General features: G+C 36.4%; 1 protein-coding gene across 2 annotated transcripts in view; it reads left to right on the forward strand.

Moving 5' to 3' along the window:
- The window catches only part of Pfrx (6-phosphofructo-2-kinase), a 50,235-nt gene that overhangs the window by 10,027 nt on the left and 16,825 nt on the right, over positions 1 to 23,383 (forward strand). The window lies entirely within an intron of this gene.

Below are 23,383 nucleotides of genomic sequence, written 5' to 3' on the forward strand. Positions count from 1 at the left end.
AATTAAATCGAAAATTCATTCTGTAGAGACACCAAACGGGTGTATAGAAAAGCGCTAGTTACAAAACTAGGAGCGTTCGTATTATATACCTTTCTCTCTCGCACACATCTTCCGTCGTCTCACACAGACGTCAAATGTGATTGGGTAAAAAGTAGGGGTTGCGATTGGTCGTGTAAATAAAATTAAATATAGGATTTGTTAACACACTTTTTAGGTTTCGTATACATATAAGGTTTCTGCAAATTATATTCATTTTGTTCTCTGCAATCTTGTTTTACTTTCAACAAAGACAGTCAGTCTCCTAACTAACCTAAGTACAATTTATAATAAAAATGATATATAACATTTAAAAGTAATGTATTGGTTTTTATATTTGAATCTGAGATCAAAATAATAATAAACGAATCTACTTTTAGATTTTTCTTTTAAGTACTAATTTGAATGAATAAATAAAAAAATCTGCATAATTTTTTTATGATCTCTCCTGGTACAGTCTATTTTATTTCCAATATTATTCAAATAGAGTCTATCTATGGTGGCATTTGACTTTAAAAAAAAACAGCGGTGGTTTAATACACGTCCTGATTTAGAAACAACCCACAACAAAAATCGTTTTTTATTTATCATTTTCACATGCGTCCCTCATACAATAATTAAAGCTTAAATATATAGCTTATCACTTAAAAATCATTTATATTGTAATAGATTTTTTTTTAAGTTAGCTCCATTTATTTTGATCACAAGATAAGTATAGTTTAAAGAATCTGTTCCTCACCATCTACACCGAGGAATCTAATGATGAAGAAGATTTTAAAATTTTGATTTTTTTTTATCCGAAATGTTAGCGATGTCTGCCAATATACACTTAAGATTACATTGCCTATTTTAATATAAATGGTTCAATGTCTAAACTTTACATTATTATTAAAGAATAAACAATAATTCGAGAATATTCTATATTCAAATTACATAGAAATTCTCACGTAATAAATAAAATAAAAAAATACAGTACATTTTGATGCCTGGGAAAGCTTTGGGTTATAACGAACGCATCGTATCTCAATCTGTTTGCCCAATTTTTATCTAGATAACCGCCACACATAACTTTGCTAATCGATATTATGATTTCAAAATGTCATAATCATTATATATTAATCTAATATATAAAATTTTCGTGTCACGGTGTTCGAACTTGAACTCCTCTGAAACGGCTCGACCGATTTTTACCAAATTTTACATGCGTATTCAGTATGTCTGAGAATCGGCTACTATCTATTTTTCATACCCCTAAGTGATAAGGGTGGTCCATCCCTAAATTTATTTTTTTATTTTTTAGACAATTTTTTTGGTTTTTATTTTATTATGACACAACATACAAAAATACATACAACCCTAAATTTTCACCCTTCTACGATCAACCCTTATTTTTATTTGTTAATTAAAACTCTTTTTTTGCAAAACGTTTGCGGGAACAGCTAGTTATATATATAATGATTATGACATTTACGTGATAAAAAATCTAAACAAATTTTGTGTCTCTTTAGTTTTGGAACACTTGATTTTATTCACTAGTCAGGTCTTCCACTATTAATAGAAGGTTTATTAGAGTCTCTTGCACCATTTTGGTGACGGACTTGGTGATGCTCGGGTTCATATCATCACGAATGAAGAGCTCCATCTCTACTAGGACGTTGAGGAATTCAACCACTACCCTTCAAACTAAAGTGGTTTAACAAAAGGCGCCAAAAAACATGGTGTTTCAGATGGTAGGAGTCCGGCATAACTCTGATGTCTTTATAACCGAAGAGCGTATAGGATTTACCTGCAAGATGTGAAGTGAGGTAGATTTTCAATATTTAATGGAATCAGGCGTTACCTTACGGAAGTCCATCCTAAGTAAGAAAAGGGCCAATATTTAGCCACTTCCACACATGCAGTGGTAGTCGTGCAACAAAGTGCACCGCCCGCCAGCCCGCTGATAAATGCGTATGCGGCAAACAATGCGAATCACACAACCGCCACGGCCAAATCACTCAACACGTGTTTCACCCCTCCACGGGGCATCTTCAGGAGTTATGCTATACCGATTAGTGATTGTGTTTGGCATAGTAAATATTGGTCCTTTTCTTGCTTAGGTAGGTTTTCATTTCCAAAAGAACCGTAAAAGAACAAAGTTTTTTGATTTAATTCAGAGAATTGTATGTCTGAAGTGGTACTGGGCGCTTCTGTAACCGTCGGATGCAGGGTTGGTAATATTCTAAATTCAAAAGCCGGTAGACGCTGTGTGTGTTGGCATTCTCCATTTATTGTACCGATGATATATCAGGCAGCGCAGGGCAAGTCGTCGTGGCAATCTTTGGAGTAGACCAGTGATTCCTAAAGTGGTCTATATCGACCCCTATGGGTCTATGAAAACCTGCAAGGGGTCAGCGAAAAAAAATTTGGGGGTCCACGATAGTGGATCTCAACACATACACTGATAGTACCTGTTTCCTTACATCATACTATCTTATAATATCAAAACATTTACATTATTTATAAAAGTACCAATGAAGTAAAAAAAAATATTATATATGATAAAAAAATTGTGTAAGGTGTAGGATTTTGGTATTCGCTTTGTGGTCGCAATACATTTTGAACATACACTAAACTTCACTACAGTTAGAAAATTACAGGAAATCAATATCAGGTTAGTAGGGGGTCTACCCAACACGGAAAACATGGCAAGGGGTCTACGACACAAAAAAGTTTGGGGAACTCTGGAGTAGACTTATACTTACATGATGATATTCAGTTTTACCCGATTTATATTAAAATATAATGCTGTTGGCAACCCTGAGTGTCACGGACTAAGCGCGTGCCCAGACCGCGGCGGGCGGAGATAAACGCGATCCGCCGCACTCGACGCGATATCTTACGCCTCTGCGTTTTTTTTTTTTTAATATAACCGATGCATTGTTTCAAAGCACACGGAGTCATGGAGCCAACGCCCATCTACTTTAATAACGGTCTTTTAAAAAAAAAGAAATTATTGTTTGAAATTTACACATATTTTGTACATTTATAAGCATGACTGATCACGACGTCGATCTATAAATTTAATCAAAAGCCATGCTCTGAATTAAGGTACGAGGAAAATTGTAGATAAACGAACGTGAATGACATAGGCCGATGAATTGACAGGAAGTGTTTGTAGGCAGGCAATGTTGCACGCAGAACAGATACGTTGGGATTCAAAGGTTCTTGAGTAAATATGGATCTACAAGCGTAGGGCCTATATGGTAGACAGATATACTAGTTAAGATCATCGGAAGACACTAGATACAGTACGCTTTCAACCGTTCCTATTAGGAATTTATCGGCAGAAGTTGATGTCATATGGCTAAAATGAACATTGAAACAAAATATAACGAATTTTTATTCAATGACGTCACTGATGAAAAGCAAAAAAAAATATGTATTTTGTACGTTGACCGTAACAATTCCCTCACAAAATATATTTATATAACACTATGATCAAAATGGAAGGATAATTTATTAATAAAATGTAACTTTTTTATTTACCCTTCCGCTAAAACAGATTTTTTCCAATACTTTTTCATATCCTCGAAGCAGCTGGAATAATCTTCTTCCGGTTGCATCTTCAAGACCTGCTTTCAGTTTTTATTTTAATCGTGTCAAAACAGCGTCCCAACACTGGCTTTTTGAGTATATAACCAAAAGTCGCACGGAACCAAATCAGGCGAACACGGTGACTGCGGAAAGATATGAGTATAATTTTTGACAAAAAAAAGTTGCGAAGAACCAATGCAGACATCAAATAAACGAGATTTGACGCTTTTGACACATAGAACATCCTTCAAATTTCTCTGACTCTGTGTTTGGCACTAATCGGTGTAACATAACTCCTGAAGATGCCCCGTGGAGGGGTGAAACACGTGTTGAGTGATTTCACGGTGGCAGTTGTGTAATTCGCATTGTTTGCCGCACGCGCATTTATCGGCGGGCTGGCGGGCGGTGCACTTCGTTGCACGACTACCACTGCATATGCGGACGTGGCTAAATATTGGTCCTTCTCTTACTTAGGATGGACTTCCCCAAAATAACACCTGATTCCATTAAATCCTTCAAATTTGTTTGGGTTGGGCCAAATATTGCAACTTTTGACAAACAGACGCTTGGCATATGTTATAGACAGTTCTACCAACCTAAGAAAAAAATAATAATTTGCTTTTGTCTGAGAGATAAATGACAATTTCACCTTTATTTTTGATAGCATATAATATAATTAGTATGTATATAAATATATAACTAAAATTTTAATTTTTCAATATCACATTGGATTAATACTAGATTAAAAAATTATGACAACCTTAATTACAGATAAAAAAATTCTAATGTCCTTAATACTCTTCGTTTCGAAACTAGTCTGTAGCATGGCATGATAATTCTTTTTTTAAAATACGCATGTTTATATTTATACGCAAATTTTATTTGCTACATAAATATATATATATATATATATATATATGTGTGTGTGTGTGTGTGTGTGTGTATATATATACACATTCACGATATGCATGTAATGTGTATATATATATATTGTAATAATATTGCTATATAAAAACCCGCCAGATGTGAAAGTTCCCGCGGACGTCGTCACAACGCTTAACCTTTTGTTTGTCTCGCCCACCCGTCTCGCTCACTCGCACGGCGTGCACGATACGCGCTCTTGCTTGCTCTTGGCAGGTAGCCAAGACGCGCAGCACGTGCGCCTGCGGCCGTTGGAGTTCTGGGAGTCGGATTTGAGCCATGGTTCGATGCGCAACCGCGCGTAGGCGAATTATTCATTTTCCGCGCACAAATTGTTTTAATAATTAAATAAACGTGTTTCCACATCACACTGGCGCCCAACGTGGGGCCTACACGCTAATTATCGACGAAATCGCGTATTCAACCGTTCGCCATCTTAGCGTCATAGAAGAATCCCATCGAAAATTTAACAATTGTGCGTTATCGGAGTGAATTTCGTCAGTGGTTTGCATCTGTTGTTTGCGATGCCGCGTCGCAAGGCTTCAGGCGTCCGTAACAACGTCGAGGATGAGGACTCGGACAGGTTCATGACCGAAGGGCAGCTATCGTCGTTCATGGCGGCGTTCGCCAAGGCTCAAGCGGAGTCAAACCGCCAGCTAATCGAGAGTCTTTTGCTGCGATCGCCGGCCTTCACCACAGGAGCGCCCTCGCCATCACCATCGCCATCGTCGTCTTCGGCTCATCCGTCTCCGTCGGGAAACTTCGCCGGTTGCACGGCTCGTTTCAAATTAACACGAGAAAGTGTACAAAGCAATCAGCGAGCAGGGAGTGCGGGCTCGCGCGCGTGTGCGACGTGCAAGGCACGCGCCGCCGCCGCCGCCGCCGCCGTCGTCGCTGTACCAGCTGTGGTAAGCGCAGCAAATGCGCCGAATCGAGGTAAACGGTTTTGTGTTTATTGCAAGAAGAGTGGACATAATCGCGATGAGTGCTCAAGGCTTAGATCTAAAAGTGATCCGCATACAGTTTCGTGTTACGGTTGTGGTATGAAAGGTATTATTCGTGCTAATTGTGTTAACTGTAATACAAAAAATACGGACACTAAGGATTCGTTCTTTGCATGCGATTTTAGGTCAACAAATAGGCATTTATATTCCAAAACCGAGGCATCGCAATGTCAAGCCCATGTTTCTTTTGATTGTAATACTGTTTTTTTAAATTCTGTTTGTAATGTATGTGATGTACCTGATGCGCGGTCAGTGGATAACTCGCGTACCGAGCGCTTGCGTCCGGATGTTTGTACCAAAGGCCGTCCAATTTTGGACATAGAGATTTTTGGCTATCGCGGTACCGGTCTATTAGACACGGCGGCTAAACGTAGCGTTGCCGGATCCACGCTGTACTCCTTGTTGCTTAAGTTAGGGCAGCCGATGCGTAGTAGCGTCATGACTGTAAAACTTGCTGACGGTGTAGTGCGTGACGTGACAGTCAGACTGGTGGACGTTGTGGTGATGCTCGCGGGCGCATCAATACCTATCACATTTATTATTTTTCCAGATGCAGTTAACAATGAAACATTGCTAGGCATTGATTTTATACGTAAAGCTGGTTTGGTTATTGATATTTTTAATGAAACGTGGTTCACAGCTAATCAACCTCAGGTCATTCACCTCTTGCGTTGTGAGAAATCACGTAACTTCATCGGGTGCGCCTCTGCCGACATGTTGCGTTCGGACGAGGGTATGATGCTGTCACCACCTGAAAGAGCAAGCCTTGCGCAGACATTGCAGGAATACGAGGACATTTTCCGAGAAGGGGGAGGACCGACGTCGTTCGCTGAACACCGCATTGACACCGGCACCCACCCGCCGATCGCCGTCCCGCCGTACCGCCTGACGCCTGCGAAAAAAGAAGTTATGGAGGCTGAAATTAATAAGATGCTGACGGAGGGTGTCATCGAAGAGTGTGAGTCTCCGTGGGCAGCACCAGCGCTGTTGGTACCTAAAAAGGATGGGTCCTACAGATTTTGTGTGGATTATCGCAAATTGAATTCCGTCACGAAGGTTGACTCCTATCCGCTTCCGGTGATCGACGATCTACTGCAGTATACTGGCAAAAGTTGTTTCATGAGCACCATCGACCTCAAGGCAGGTTACTGGCAGGTTGCTGTCAAGGAAGAGGATCGCGACAAAACCGCCTTCGTGTCACCATTTGGCGTTTTCAGATTCAAGCGTATGCCTTTTGGCTTGCGCAACGCTCCAGCGACGTTCCAGCGCCTGATTGACAGGTTTCGTTCGGGGTCTGCTTTGCAAGGCGTGACTATTTTAGGTTACATAGATGACCTCATCGTGATCTCTGAAAACTTTGCTCAGCATCTACAGGATCTTCGAGCTGTTTTCGATCGCCTTCGTGTCTTCAGCCTGTGCGCCAATCGAGCTAAATGCGTGTTTGCTAGAGAAAGTGTTAAGTATCTAGGTCACGTGATTTCGTCTCAAGGGCTATCGCCGGACCCTGACAAAATCAGCGCCATTGTCGATATGAACGAGCCGACGAATGTGAAGCACTTGAAATCCTTCTTACAGACGTGCTCGTGGTTCCGTAAGTTCGTGCCGAACTTCGCAAAGGTTGCGCAACCGTTGACTATGCTGACGAAGAAAGATCAGTCTTGGTTGTGGGGCGAAGCTCAAGACACCGCGTTCTTGGAACTTAAGAAATCACTTACCTCTCCTCCAATCCTCATCCAGCCAGATTATAGTCTTCCTTTTGTGCTTAGGACTGACTCGAGCAGCTATGCTTTAGGTGCAGCTCTCTTGCAGGGGGAGTCGCCGCGCGAGGAGCGTCCGATCGCGTACGCCAGCCGCCTTCTGACTTCGGCGGAACGAAACTACTCAACCACCGAGCGTGAAGCTCTTGCAGTGGTGTGGGCAGTCGAGAAGTTTCGCGGCTACATCGATGGTCATCCCGTGCGCGTCGCCAGCGACCACCAGCCCCTGAAGTGGTTACTAACCTTGAAGTCTCCTGCAGGTAGATTGGTCCGTTGGGCTATGAAGTTGCAGTCTTTCGATCTCCAAGTGGACTACACCCCAGGAAAGGCAAACGTCATCGCAGATTCGCTCAGTCGACCGCCATGCGTTGAGGAGGCTCGAGATGCTTGTGGCGTCTGTACGGTGGTGGTTGAAACGCCACGATGGGAGGCAACCGCTCTTCGTAAAGATCAGCTCGCAGATCCTGAAATCGCGAAGATTATCCTGGGCCTGGAGGGAAAGGAAGAAGTGGAGATTTGTAGGTGGACAGATAGAGGTTATCATATGTCAAAGGGGATACTTTACCGATATACGGAAGCAGAAACGGAAGAACCGCAGCTTGTTGTACCAGTCAACCGTCGGAAGCAAGTGATGGTTGAATGTCACGACGCTGCAATAGCTGGTCACGGTGGTGTTGATAGGACTTTGCATCGTATTTCCCAGCGGTTCTATTTTCCTGGAATGCGTCGTTTTGTAGCGGAGTATCTCAAGTCTTGTACTGAATGTCAGCGTTACAAGCCTTCGAATGAGAAGCCTTCAGGCTTGTTGCAGACTCCAGTACCCGCACAGCGCTTCGAAGTTGTAGCAATAGATTTGTTCGGTCCACTTCCTAAGGGTCCCAAGGGAGAACGTTGGGTCCTTATTGTCGAAGACACCGCCAGTAAGTGGGTAGAGCTGTTTGCGCTTACTGAAGCTACTGCTGAAGCTTGTGCTAAAATCTTGATAGAGGAGGTTTTCCTTCGTTTTGGTGTTCCTAGGCGATTAATTTCTGACAATGGTGTCCAATTCGTCGCCGATGTTATGCAGAAAGCCATGTTTGTTTTGGGTGTTAAGCAGAATCTGGTGCCCCTGTATCATCCAGAAGCGAATCCTGTGGAGAGGAAGAACAGGGACCTTAAGGTGCAAATGGCTATCCTCGTGGAAAATCACCATCAAAAATGGCCTGAAGCTCTGCCATTTATTCGTTTCGCTTTAAACACATCGTTGACAAAAGCAAACCAACAGACTCCTGCATACCTGACTTTTGCTCGCGAACTTCGCTCACCAATTGCAGCTCAGACGGACTTGCGTGCAGTTGTCGAAGCGGAGAACTACGTGCCGCAAATCACACCTTATCTGCTAAGACTCGCAGATACTCTCCAGTCCAGCAAAGAAAGTATTGAACACCAACAAGACCTCCGCAAAGCTGTTAAAGATAAAATTCGTAAAAGTGACAGTCTCGACGTCGGCGACCTCGTATTGATGAAAACGCACGTTCTCAGCAACTCTGCAAAAGGAGTCAGCGCTAAGTTCGTACCTAAACGAGACGGGCCTTACGTCGTTCAGAAGAAAGTTAGCCCAACTACGTACCTGTTAGCGTTTCCTGATAAGTCCGACATTACCATTGGGAAGTATCATGTCTCTGACTTAAGACGCTATCATTCGCGAGAGGGTGAATGCACTGAGACTCCTGAGCCTGTGGCTCCAAAACGTCCTCGCGGCCGACCGCGAAAGCTTGTGTCGGTTTGACCAGTTGTGAGGTCACTGGTCCTGGTCAAAAGGGGGAGTATGTAATAATATTGCTATATAAAAACCCGCCAGATGTGAAAGTTCCCGCGGACGTCGTCACAACGCTTAACCTTTTGTTTGTCTCGCCCACCCGTCTCGCTCACTCGCACGGCGTGCACGATACGCGCTCTTGCTTGCTCTTGGCAGGTAGCCAAGACGCGCAGCACGTGCGCCTGCGGCCGTTGGAGTTCTGGGAGTCGGATTTGAGCCATGGTTCGATGCGCAACCGCGCGTAGGCGAATTATTCATTTTCCGCGCACAAATTGTTTTAATAATTAAATAAACGTGTTTCCACATCACAATATATATATATATATATATATATATATATATATATATATACACACATTACATGCATATCGAAATATATATTTATGTTTAAAACTATAGTATAAACTACCCATAACACAACAGTTTCAATAATAAATAAAGAAATAATAATATGGCGAGGAAAAACGTTTTCAAAATTCGGATTGCTACACTTTAAAATTAATTATTTTTTACTATCTGTTCCTGCATGCTTTGCACAAAAGTTATTCAACCGTGGCATTCCAGTATTAAAATATATTAATGTAACATATATCATAGTCATCATATTGTGTGAGTACAAATAGACATAAAATCTTTATAGATATATGTTAAATAATAAGCTATATATTTATGCCTTTAAAACTTTTACACTTACAACAAATCAATCTGTATATTCAAGCTATAATAGTTTTTTTGTTTTTGAAGCAGCTGTTCCAAATATTCACGGTCTCATGGTTCGGCGTATTCGGAAATCGCAATAGCATTAAATCATCCCTTGAAACATTTAGAAGGCAAATATTCTCCACGAGGCATGGGAAGAATATGCTCTGAATTTCACTATGATATCGAAATATGAATGAGGAAATCTTATGATATAGCCTTATGGTTTAGCAAGTTCAAGTAGCAGTGGAAAGGGAACACGTGGAATAGATGGTCGCATTAAAGTTCTGAAATCGAACCGACCACAGCTGGATATGGGCTTCTTCCAGGGTTTGGAAACGGCCTGCATTCAGCATCTTTCAACGACTTTAACAAGCCAAGGAAGATGGTCTTCCTGCGCATGCCGAATCGTGGTCTTCACTTCAAATCCTGGAGCGCCATTTCTATTGTTGTACTGTTCAAACTCTTTACTACACTTTTAATTCGCGTGCAAGTAAAAAAATATAATTATTTTTCACAAAGAGTGTGATTCATTGTTTCATAACACGAGTACTCGGTTTCAAAAACTAAAGTTCAAATTCTTTTGTTTTCTGACACGCACGTTCATAAAATAAATAGTTTTATTTGAAGGTTAATTATGTCTCGCTTTTAACCGCAATTTCGTATGTATAGAATACAATTGTTTTTTTTTTTTTTTCAAAAAAAGAACACCTAAAAATACAATATGTATTTTTTTCTGTAACTGCCAGTCGAAGGCGTTTTGAAACGGGATTTAGTTGTTTTTTAAAATTAAACAGAACAAAAGCTCGCATCGCAAAATGCACCATGAAATAAAAACCTAACGCCTTTACGTCAATGATATCGATATAGGTAATTTATTATATGTCATATATACATTTTTATTGTCAGACGCAAATCATCGAAGATTCTACAGTGAGATAACAAATTCTTAAAACCGTTGTATAATATTTCTAAATGATAAATCCAAAAGTAATAAATCGATACAACTGTCACGGCGGAATGAAGTTGTCGTCCTTTGTTTGGCAATAAAAAAAGAGACCTTTATTTTAAAATTTGTTATGATTTATTATTTATTAATTTTTTTAATTCGTTGTCACCTTAACACTATTAGGTATTAATATTGTATAGTATTTTATCACGATAATTCATTTAAATGCATCAAAATTCACAAGACTCAATGTGATTTAGTGATGCATTTTTCTTTACGAATTCAAGATATTGTAATTGTCATAATTATAAAATATATTATGAACGATCTTTTGTCATAAAATAAATTGAAATAGATTATTAATTTACAAAACTTGAATGTTGTGTTAAGAATTCTTTTCGTGATAATTTATTATTGAATAGATTGCATTATTTTTAACAAAGCCTGTCTATAATTAAAAGTTATTTTTTATTTCATTGTTAAAATGTTAATTCTGTTGTTAAAATGTTAGTTCTGTTCTGTTAAATCTGTAATTTTTTTTCGATAATAATTACTAATTATGTCTTTTATACGGAAATTTTGAAATAAACATCGTAATAGTTAAAATGGCGGAAGATATGACGATACTATCTAATTACAAATACTACTTACACCTAGATTCAGACCGAAGACTAAGATTCTAAACGATAGCTTTAAGAAAAATCTTAAGTTCAAACATTCTGAACAATATATTATTCAAATAATTCTAACACTGATATTATATTTTCTATAAAAAAATATGTCTAAATTAATCCTATTTTTATTTAAAATTATTTTAATTAGTTGCCAACGAAATTAAAATGCTTGCATGTCAAATTATTTCGCGCTATTTTTCTGACAGTTATTTTTTTTTTAATTTTCCAACAAAGGCAACATACGCATTGTGGTCTTGTGACTTGTAATGTATACTCATTTCGCGTAACCATTATCACGTAACACTGGCAGCATTATACACAGCGATTACACTAGCCTTGTTGATATAAGAGATACGGTGGCGTTTATCGATACCTCCTCTGTGGTATCCAGTTTGTTAGTGCTGTTGACAGAATGTACAATTTTTATTAAGGTGTTGACACACTGAAGTGGTTACAAAAGAGGTATTATTGTAATATGTTTAATTGTAATACATTATATTTTTATACTCTATTATTTTGATCATAGCAGTGGCAGTGGTGCGTAGTGGTTTAAGGCTTATTAGCTGACGTGATTATGGTGTTGTATTTTAATAGAATCAAAAAGAAGAAAGAAAAAAATAATGTAAATAATAATGAAATAAATAATTATAATATTTGCACCGCAGACTGTTACACTCTAGTGTGTTGACAACTTTACCGGCACAGTTCAATGCGTGCCCGGCGTCTGCCGAACCGGTTGTATCCGATACGAACGTCTGGGCGCGAAACCTTGCGAAGGGAAACCGTTTCGGTACGTACCGCGTTCGCACGCGCCCTTGAAGTCATACCGGCTTTTTTAACACCGTTTGCGACTAGCTCTAGTTGATTTAAGACCCTTAGCGTAGAAAATCTGAAATAATGACAATTTATTCGTTCGATAACCTACGTTAAGCAACTTCGAAGAGTTAAGATATTGATATAATGTAAATTTTAATTAATGAACAAGGTGGCAAAGCCTTTTATTGAGCAATTTCAATTGGAAGGCTGCCGAGGTCTATATCGTTGAGGCGGACGATCGATGAAGTAAATCGTTGGCTCGGCCTGTCACATGAACCACTCTTTATATCGAGTATACATACGAATACCTTTGTATTATGCTACCCTGGTACTTGAAGCCGATAGCCAAATTATTAATTTTTAAAAATCTTCAACTTCATGTAACTTTGAACCATGTATTGTCGAAGACATTATAGAACTATTTTAAAATACGCAGTTCAATTTAATGATACTGGCACACAATTTTCTATTGGCAAGAATCTTAAATCAATATGTAGTCCGCGATCATTCAATTATTTACATTGCAAAATATTTACATATAAATCATATAATTTTTTTAATTAAAAAATCTATTAGTCTGTTAAACAGCAAAAAATTTTAGAGCTTCTAAACAGTTTTATTTGAACAGAATAAAGTGATCACTCTGAAAATCGTATTTTCAATTCGAATGTCACAGACTAATAGTTTCTAGTAGTACAACATCTGCAGTGACAAATCGTAAAAAATAAATGTTTTTTTTTTCTATTATCATTATGTTATTTATTATTTCTAAAACCATTGTATATTAGATAGGGCGTAGTACAAATTTTTATGAATTATGAAATTCACACGAATATTTATAATATTGAGATATGTATAAAAATATGCTAGTGAAATATTCTATCTTAAACCAAATTTAAAAATGAACCGTACCAATAAAAATCATTCACGTCATTTTCGCGACTTGTAACGTATCTACCAAGGTTGCCGAGATAACTGGGATTTTTTAAATTCATTTAATACTTTTATTTATAACGTAAGCACCAACTCGACCGGTGAATCAACGACAACGCCACGTGACAGCGGCAATAGCAATAAATACAGATTAAGTAAGACAAGCTTGCGTAACCCGTCGACGAACTGCGCCGCCGCGACCTTAAGACATTTAATACGTTCTGGACAAATGCAAAATATTTTTTGCATTTATTAAAAAAAAAAGCAAATGTCAGTTGTTGGCGGGAATTCAAAGAAATTGAGGTTATGTGATATTACGACGGTAATAAAAGTGTCTATAAATAAATTAAATATATCATGAATTCTATAACAGAATTTAAAACGATAGTTAATTTTCTTCCTATTTATATTCTTGAAAAACAAAAACTTTTGATCACTGGAACGGAATATGGACGACGACCACGTGGCCGCAACTCCCTGCGCTTGTCCTGTCAGATTCATCACACCCGTTACTGCAATAGCCAAAAGCAATACACACTGACGAAGATCACCAGCTGGCGCAATATACTGCGTCACAAAAGTATGTTTTAAAGAACATCTAACATAAATCATACTGAACACCTTCGTTCTATGCATTCGACAAGCTATAATAGTTTTAAAAATAAGCTTATGAACAAGCCGGTCTTATAACAACAAACCCTGGAACAGGGTCCGATAAAAGTGTAATCTATAAAACAACAGACTGCGAAATACTTGAAGACTTCAATAGGGCGGATGATCAGGTTTAAGACTCCCAATAACTAACATATTAAAAGAAATGAATATTAATTTTATTTGACAGTTAAAACGTCACTATCGTCGCCGCATCAGTCCATAAAAGCCCAATGCAAGATATAGGGTTCCCTCAAAGATATATAGGGGGATATATATAGGCGGGTTGACGATCGCGTTGTGGTATTATACCACGAAGAGAACGCTGCTGCCCATCCTGTAGATTAGTGATTCCCAAAGTGGTCTATATCGACCCCTAGGGGTCTATGACAACCTGAAAGGGGTCTACGTCAGCAAAAAAAAATTTGGGGGTCCATGAAATGAAAATGGGGGTCCACAATAGTGGATCTCAACACATACACTGATAGTACCTATTTACTTACATCATACTATCTTATAATATCAAAACATTTGCATTATTTATAAAAGTACATATGAAGTAAAAAAATTGTTTATTTAATGTTACGTATATTTTACATAACAGATACAAAATTTTATTTTGAGTAGTTTGAATTTAAATTCAATTAATAAATGTATAAATTAACATGTGTTTTTACTTTAAGTTTTTAACACTAAACTTCACTACAGTTGTAAATTTACAAGAAATCAATATCAGGTTAGTAGGGGGACTCTGCTGTAGATAATTGTTCGTGAGCAGTGCCAACCCTATTATTATATAATTAATGCAATCCTATTTATTTCATATTTTATATGAAATATATAGGATTGTTTCGCGGCAATTGATCCGCAACCTACAAACACAAATCTCAGTCCTGTACCACAGGGTTACGACTGATTGAACGAGAAATATAAATTTAAAAACACAGTTCCTGCGCTGCAGCATGAAGAATAGTTACTTTTGTCGATTGGAAAAGTCAAATCTCTTTGGACATTTAAACGACTTATTAAACAGTATTACATATCAGTCTTATAATATATATTTTATTCATACCTTGTCTGTTATACTTTTGAATTGATTTCCTATGTTTTTATGTATTATTATATCCAGTGCATGTCATAAATTAAAATCAAAATATTATTTATTCGAATAGGATGTTACCAGCTCTTTCGAACCGTCAATCAACATAAAAAGACGACATTGTTGTCCCTACAGGAAGCTACCACCGACTCGGAAGGCAGTTCTGCTGAGAGCCGACGAGAAACTCAACAATTGCTCATTATAAAAATAATTTTATACAATGCGCGACAATAATTAGCTTTTAATGGAATCAGGCGTTACATTGCGGAAGTCCATCCTAAGTAAGGAAAGGACCAATATTTAGCCACTTCCGCACATGCAATGGTAGTCGTGTAACAAAGTGCACCGCCCGCCAGCCCGCTGATAAATGCGTATGCGGCAAACAATGCGAATCACACAACCGCCACCGTCAAATTACTCAACACGTGTTTCACCCCTCCACGGGGCATCCTCACGAGTTATGTTACACCGATTAGTCTGTGTTTGGCACTAATCGGATTGACTGTGGAATTTTATTGGACATATGTATACCTTATACCATAAATGTATATTACAATGTATTTTATGTTTAATTAAGTGTAAAATTATGTAGGTATTTTATAAATATGATTATACTTGTCTGTGTGGGCTGGTTTCCGCGACCAAGCAGCACTTCTCATTTTACGTCGTACAAATGTTTATATGTTATATACTTTTTCGTATCATTTCTCATCCATCTATTGAAATACAGATCTATCTAAAGGATGTCTGGCATAATTGTTTAACTCAGCACTGTTCGAATATAGAACACGTAAATTTCTAGAATTTAAAAAAGTGTTAAAATTTTATGAATACAGATTATATTTTTCATATCGCAGTTTACAAAAGGCTATTTGAAATAGCTACTTGATACCGAGTTATATAGCTAGTAATAAACTTTAGTAGTGTTGGGCTTATGTACCCTGATAACTGGCGTGTCATAAAATCACGTGACCAACATGCCCTAGCCATGTTTTTTTCATTGTTTGTTTATTTTAAATATGCGTTTAGTTTCTTCACACGAACTTCCGCCGGACTATTAATTTTATTTTAATTCGGTTCTCATAACCTTTACAACTTTTAAAGATGCTAAAAATTAGTTATCTGTATCTTTGTAAACAATAATTTGTTGTTAATAAACTTTAAAATTTCAATTTTATATGTTGACATTAAAAAATTTAATTTTGAAAAAAAAAATTTTATAGAAGAATGCAGCATAAGTCATCTATATTTTTTCGACCGCCATTTTGTTTCATCAAAATCGTATATGTGCATTCCATTTTAACGCTTAACACAACTGTCGTTGTGGTGCTATTTGGTTTTAGCTGGTGCTATTTTAAAAAAAAACTATTTGCTACTACATTGTAAATTTTGATTACTTTTTGGGTGATACATATGTCATCATTCTTGATTATTCTGTCATTTTGCAATTTTATTATTATTTTCGCACGCGAGTAGTATTTATGACTTTAACAATTACACTGCAACATTGTTAAATGTAACAATGGGTGTGGATGGTATAACAAATATATTGTTAAGAATATAAATCTCTTATTTTGTAAATAGCGTGGTGGAATATAAACAATGTTTTGTTTATAGCTATTAGGTTTCTAATAATAAGAGAGAAAATAAACTGACAGTTATAATTTTTGGCGGGAAAATATTAATGTCATTTTGAATGTCATATATTTTTTATTTTTAATCAGTTAAAAAGTATATGTCTTATTACAATTTTAAGTCAGTTTTATATATTTTATTGAAACATCCACTTTTTAAAATTGAATATGTTATAACGAATATTACTCATTTTACTAATTCGCAAATGTTTAAATAAAACCTTGCGTCAATGCAATATAATATGGAGGTCGACTCAACATCCAACAAATCGTTTAATTAAACAAAACACGTGTTTTCATCAAACAACTCCTTGACGATATCAGGTCTAATTAATAATCCACGGTGACAAAGGAAATGACTGTTTTCTTTTTATTATTTGATAGCAAATGGTAATTTTTACTTCCTTTTTCTTTGTTTCTATATGCCAATTTGAAAAAGGCTGACTTAATATGTAAAAGTAGGGAAATGAAATGATGTGATACAAGAGGTAGCTAAATAAAATTAATGTAATTTAAAGATATACAGTCGGTAGGCTATATATCACGCATAACTGATGCGAAACGTAAATCTTCAAAGTGGACAGACAATCTTGTTAATGTCCTCGAAGGAAGTTGGATGCCCACTGTCAATTCATATTCCAATCCGCTGTACTATATCGATTATATCCATGTTTATATCCATTCAGCGACTGCTAGCTTGCCGATGACGCCCGAAGTACTCATAACTTAATATGGTCCAATTCGATAAGTTATAAATAAGCACTAGCACTCGGCGAGAGCGTGGTGATAAAGCACCACTTCGGCGCATGCACGACGGCTCTGTACCATGTCGCTAAGTTCAATGTCCGGTTCGTGTTTTAACTGGCGTTTGATTTGTCTCACGCTGACACTTCTAGATGCCAGATCAAAGTCTGATAAAGGGGTGGGCAAGAACGACTAACCAGCTCGGAGAATCAACTTTTTAGAATATTTTTATATTAATTTTTGACATTACATATATCTTGTATATCACATATGCATTAGGAATAACATAACGTACTTTTAAAATTAAATGATGAATATATAGTTCATTCGTCTGCCAAAATCTTTAAAGCTTACATTTATTTCCAATCAACCTGTATAAACTGATCATGCTTGAAACTATTGAAATGCAACAGGCCAATAAATTCTGGCAGCACAAAGTCTGCAGAGACATATAGTAAACAATAATTAATTTTGATATACAATATTTTGAAATATCAAAACGTTTTTTCTTACTACATATGTTATAAATAATTTCTGAAATCTTTGGATAGTCTGTACCGTACATTAATTGACAGCAAATGAAATAAACATTCACGCCCCTTTTAAAGTTCTTACATGAAGAACTAGTCTGTATAATAGTGAATTTTTTTATCTTCATGTTTAAATATTATGCTAGATCACTCATATTATAGGAAAAAATTTACATAATGATTATTAGTTAAAAAATAGAAGCAGATTCAAAAAATGAAATGCAATAATGTAAAAAGAATCGATTGAGTTTCCGAAACAATTCTCTATGGATTAATTAACTGCATTATACCATGTTCATAACAAAAAAATACTTTTCAGTTTGACATTTCAATTGTCATTAAGAATTTTTTTTACAAAGGTGACTCCAAGATGTCACGGCATTGCTGCCATATTGTCGGTGAATATTGGAAGACCAAAATCGTAAAACGGTCTCTTCTCAAATATCTCGTGTGCGTCTTGTCAATTGCGCTCTTTTTCACCGATCACATTTCAAACGGTAACTAAAACACGCGAGCTATGAATAAAATTTTATTGAGGCGTTACCATTTCACTCGAACCTATTAATAACATAATAATATTTATTGCACACAATATATGAAACAGAAAGAAAGAAGTAATATTGATTGAAGTAATAATTAAAAAATACAGTACGTTTGTACATTTACAATAATTAAATTAGAATAAAAAATCTGAGTAACAATACATACGAAACTATTTAAAAAAAAAATCGAGAAATTATATATTTCGTAGTTGCCCTGAACGGAAGTGTCCGCGTGTGTGTATGTGCACACCATATATACATACGTACATGCGCGAGTTTGAATGTGACCTATGGCAATCTCGGTCGATTTTATTATTTCTTATCTGTGTGTGTAGGGTGTTTTGTTTACAACACTTTTGAGAGGGTTTAACCTCTATTATACGTATCTTTCTTCACCCAGCTGCGGTCCACGACGATGGTTAATTATTATTTACAATTATTCTACATTAATTATAAAGGCTTGCTATGTCTTGCTTGCACATAGCAAGGCTGACAGACGAGAGATGGACAAAAAGTGTGACACTATGGAAAAGCCGTTGGGGAAGACGGCTTACGAGATGGGTAGAAGATATTAGCATGAAAAAGACCAATATTTAGCCACACACAGAGTCACTAATTTTTTTTTATTGGCACTAATCGATATAACTCCTGAAGATGCCCCGTGGAGGAGTGAAACACGTGTTGAGCGATTTGACGGTGGCAGTTGTGTAATTCGCATTGTTTGCCGCATACGCATTTATCAGCGGGCTGGCGTGCGGTGCATTTTGCACTACCACTACATGTGCGGAAGTGGCTATATAGGTCTTTTTCATACTTAGGATGGACTTCCGCAAGGTAACGCCTGATTCCATTTAATATGACGATATTAGCAAAATGGCAGGTCCGAGCTGGAGACGAACAGCACAAGTCAGAAATCTGGGCTTCTTCGGAAGAGGCTTTCACCCGCGGTGGGATTCTTGTAGATTAAAGAAACAAGCTAGTGAAACAAGAAATTCATAACTGTGTAACTTTTCTTTCTACAAGAAATAAAAGGCTTTTCTATTATTAACCCTTTTCTTGATAATGTATCTGTAGAGATACATCAGAATTAAAAAAAAATAGTGGCATCAATTTTGAACGCAAAGTAATCATTTTTATATGAATGTTTGGAAAATTTCTTAATTTTCGAACGCATGTTCAGTTTTTTCTGTTGGCATCCTTGGGTCTTAAAAGTCAAGTGGTATGAATATTAATGTAGTATTTTTAAAAAAAATCTGCCAAGTTAAGGGTTAATTCTATCAGATCACAAGCGATGGATTGCGATGGTTAGAGCGCGTTTTATGCATAATACTTTACGGGGAAACCCCGATATCGCAGACTTCATTCCGCGCTGCGCGATCGTATCGGTCGGTCATGTCGGAAGTGTGCTGTAACCGCTTGATAATACAACGCGCTATAATCACGAGTTCTATTAAAGTTCTTAATATGTGAGTTGAGGATAATAATTAAATAGCATTACTATTAAATTACGCCGTTTTTTAATCTGTGTTACAAACTATACAGAGTATGTTGTTAGTTGTTTTCAATAGATGGCGTTGCTATCGCAAACTTAATTTTAGGTCGACGATTATTAATGATTTTAATGTTTTTATTTAATGTAGTTGTTCACGTTGACTTCGTGCCTCATTGATAAAGTCGTAGTCGCTCAACGAGCTATGCTCGGTATATTTCTAAGAAATCAAATCAGGATTGAAGAGATTCAAGCGAAGGTATTCAGGAAATGTTTCTTGCAACAATCAAGATCAAGCGTAGTCCTAGCTTCACTAACCTATACCACATTTCAGTTACAAAACGACACCTTCTGAAGTAGAATATCTCATCGTACAAACGTCAACGTTGCACCTAGAATACAATCTGGTTAAGTAAAGTTTTTGACCTCTGTAGACCTTGTAGACCTCTGTTTCCGTGAGCTCAATTTCGATAAAGCCTTAAAGGGCTAGTAGCGGAACATCATACATATAGTAAGTGATCGACAGCGAAATGGCAGCAGACAGGATTCTTAGTGCGCAGTACCTTTAAGTTTCCGGAGTTGACACCACGGAACGGCATCTAACGTCCGCCCATAAGGACAGATGTCCTTATTAAAGTCGGAAGACGCTAGATACGATCTATATCCAGTTGACATCGTATGACTGTTATAATGATAATGATACCAGTAAAACATACGTAACTTCCTGACATAACATCCTGTATTATTGGAAATAAGTTTCCAGTAAGAAACTCAATGATATTCCATGAACAAAGTTACACGGTTTCACGACATCCGTACATGGTTGGTATTCCTTTTATAGTGCGAAAAGCCAAGGAATAGAACAACTTACCGGGGTCATGCTTTCCAGACAAATACAACTTAGGAGTCTTCAAGACATGAGCGAATAGGTTTCTTCTAGGCGAACATACGAGTATAGCATCGTAGACCTCGTCATCGCTTAAAATCAGGCAAGATATGTAAAATGCTTAGCCTATAAAAGAAAAAAAAAGAACTGTCATTGGCTTCATCCTTTGTAGTACCCATGGGAACTCCCCCTTAATTACGTAAACTAGGCTAAGGCTTTAAATATAGTCCGCGAAATCTATAAACATTAAAACAACATTATGGATTCCAATTCTAGATAAAAATGTTGCTGGACTTTCTTCCACTGCTTCTTCTACGGTATTTTGAATCTTTGAATCTCTCAAGCGCCCTTGAGTCGGAATGCTAAACAGGTATTATCGACGAATGACAATCCAAGCCGAAGCCCGAAGCCCCTTCAAGGGGGCCCTTGACTTTTGTTAATCTAAGATCTCACCGGCCACCCATCCCTGTGAAACTGTTTTATGTTATATATAAGCACACCTTGAGCTTCCCTACCTTAAAAGAAGTTTTGGGATAAGCGCCATCTGCCTCCTGCTCCTAGGGGCCACAAAAATACCTTCATAATCTTTCCAAAAAAAAAAATTAATCCAGACAAATAAAAATCTAGAAGTGCAAGGTAGAAACAATCAACAAAGGATTCAGCGGGAAAAATAATTATACATAGATAAAAAATTAAAAGTAACTAATCATATGGGTACAGATAATTATGTCGCTAACAGCAGTTTAAATCAGATAACCTTTTAATGGATAAATAGGGACAGATACAAAATAGAAAAAAATGTATCCCTGCGTAACTATCACACATTCACATTTTGATAATAAATTATTATACACGTTCGATTGAAAAGTCAAACTAGAAACAAACAAACAAAGTAACAAACAAACAGTATAATAAATATTAACTCATGTACTTTTTAATCTGCCTGTCAAATCTTATTCTGTAACTTCGTGACTTCTAGATGCTAAGTAACTTCTTTTTTCTATGTCCGCATGTCCTTAAAAATCACACAAATCTTGTCTTAATAACTTAATACTAAAAAATGTTTTTTTAGATATTACTTCCAAATAGTAGATAGTACCTCGGAATGCGACCTAGAAATCTGTTAACCTTAAAATATCTACTAAAAAATCGACCAAATTATTTATTTCTGATAGTCAATATATTTCTTTAAATTAGTAATTTTTGACGAATCGAATAAAGCATAGACAAATTTTAAGCCTTATAAATAAAATTGTCTATGCTTTTGGAAAAGCATATACTAACTTATTTATTAAACATATATGATTATTTGAAAATATCTTCCATTGGCGTATTTATTAATAATTTATTAACTTACAAAACAAAAATATAAAATACCATAATTAAACTGAAATGAATCATACATCACATGGCGATAATAGCAATCATCCTATCATTATATGTACATTATAAAATTTTATTTTACCTCAGTGACTAATAAAGAACATTTATTAATAGTGTTAATGAGCCGCGAACCACTTCAACCATCCATAACGATAACAATAATTATCCCTCCACTAATCTATAATATAAAAGCAAATACTTTTTTGTACCATGTGATACAACTTATAATGCGTGGTTACTTCAGCTTTAGGAATATATTATTTTACGCGGCAACTCTTTCGCACCAATGGCAAAGAAGTATATGACGTCCCTTATTATAGCGCTGCCGAAATAGCTGAACCGCCCCTTATCGGTCACTCCGTTCATCAGTCCGTCACTCGCTGCGGCGGTGCTTATGCTCATTGAAATATTGAAACTAAAAATATATACTACATATATAGTCACTTAAAAATCGTAACACTAGTGAAATGCGTTCATAATTGATGCAATAAACAAAAGTTAACTAAAATTGATCTCAAGTCGTATTTTATTAATCAGGTTATCATGAACACATTTATTTTTAATTAACGATTATCGATAATAAATCAGTGCAACATCTGTCACGTGTTGATAAAATATTAAAATAAACGCATGGAAAATGTTTTAAATGTTATTATTATGTCTAATATGATAAACTTACGGTCATATGCGTAAAACTAAATCAAGTCACCTGATTATGGACACATATTTTGTTTATCATGCAAAGGTTATCGAGACCATACATAACGTTATTAAAATATAGCACATTAGTTAAATAGCATGCTCAACGAGAATAGTTGCTAATTATTAATAATACCAATTTCAAATTAAAATCAAATGAATGTGTATTTAAATAATATACCTAATTAAAAATTGATACAAATTGGTATTAAAATAATAACAGCGCTAAAGATTATTTGTCGTTTGTATGGGAAAATATATTTGAAAAAAGAGCACCACAATGAAAAATAAAAGACACATTTTTTAAGTGACCGGTTCTATATTAATAAATAATTAACACAAAAAATATTTTTAAAGATTTTGTTTAAGGTTTTGTCTTAAAGAATTAATTATTAATAAAATATTTGTGAAAAATATAAATCTTTTCAAAATTTAACAAATTACGTAAAACAAATGTAAAATAAATTATCAACTAATGTACATTTTAAATAACATGATATATCATGTTATTTTACTTCACTGCTATAAACAAGTATACGTAGTGATTGTCTATGACATGACTG

This window comes from Battus philenor, unplaced genomic scaffold, assembly GCF_028537555.1.
Source record: "Battus philenor isolate CCGP_79_NKW_IND1 unplaced genomic scaffold, ilBatPhil1.0.hap1 SCAF_13, whole genome shotgun sequence".
NCBI lineage: Eukaryota > Metazoa > Arthropoda > Insecta > Lepidoptera > Papilionidae > Battus > Battus philenor.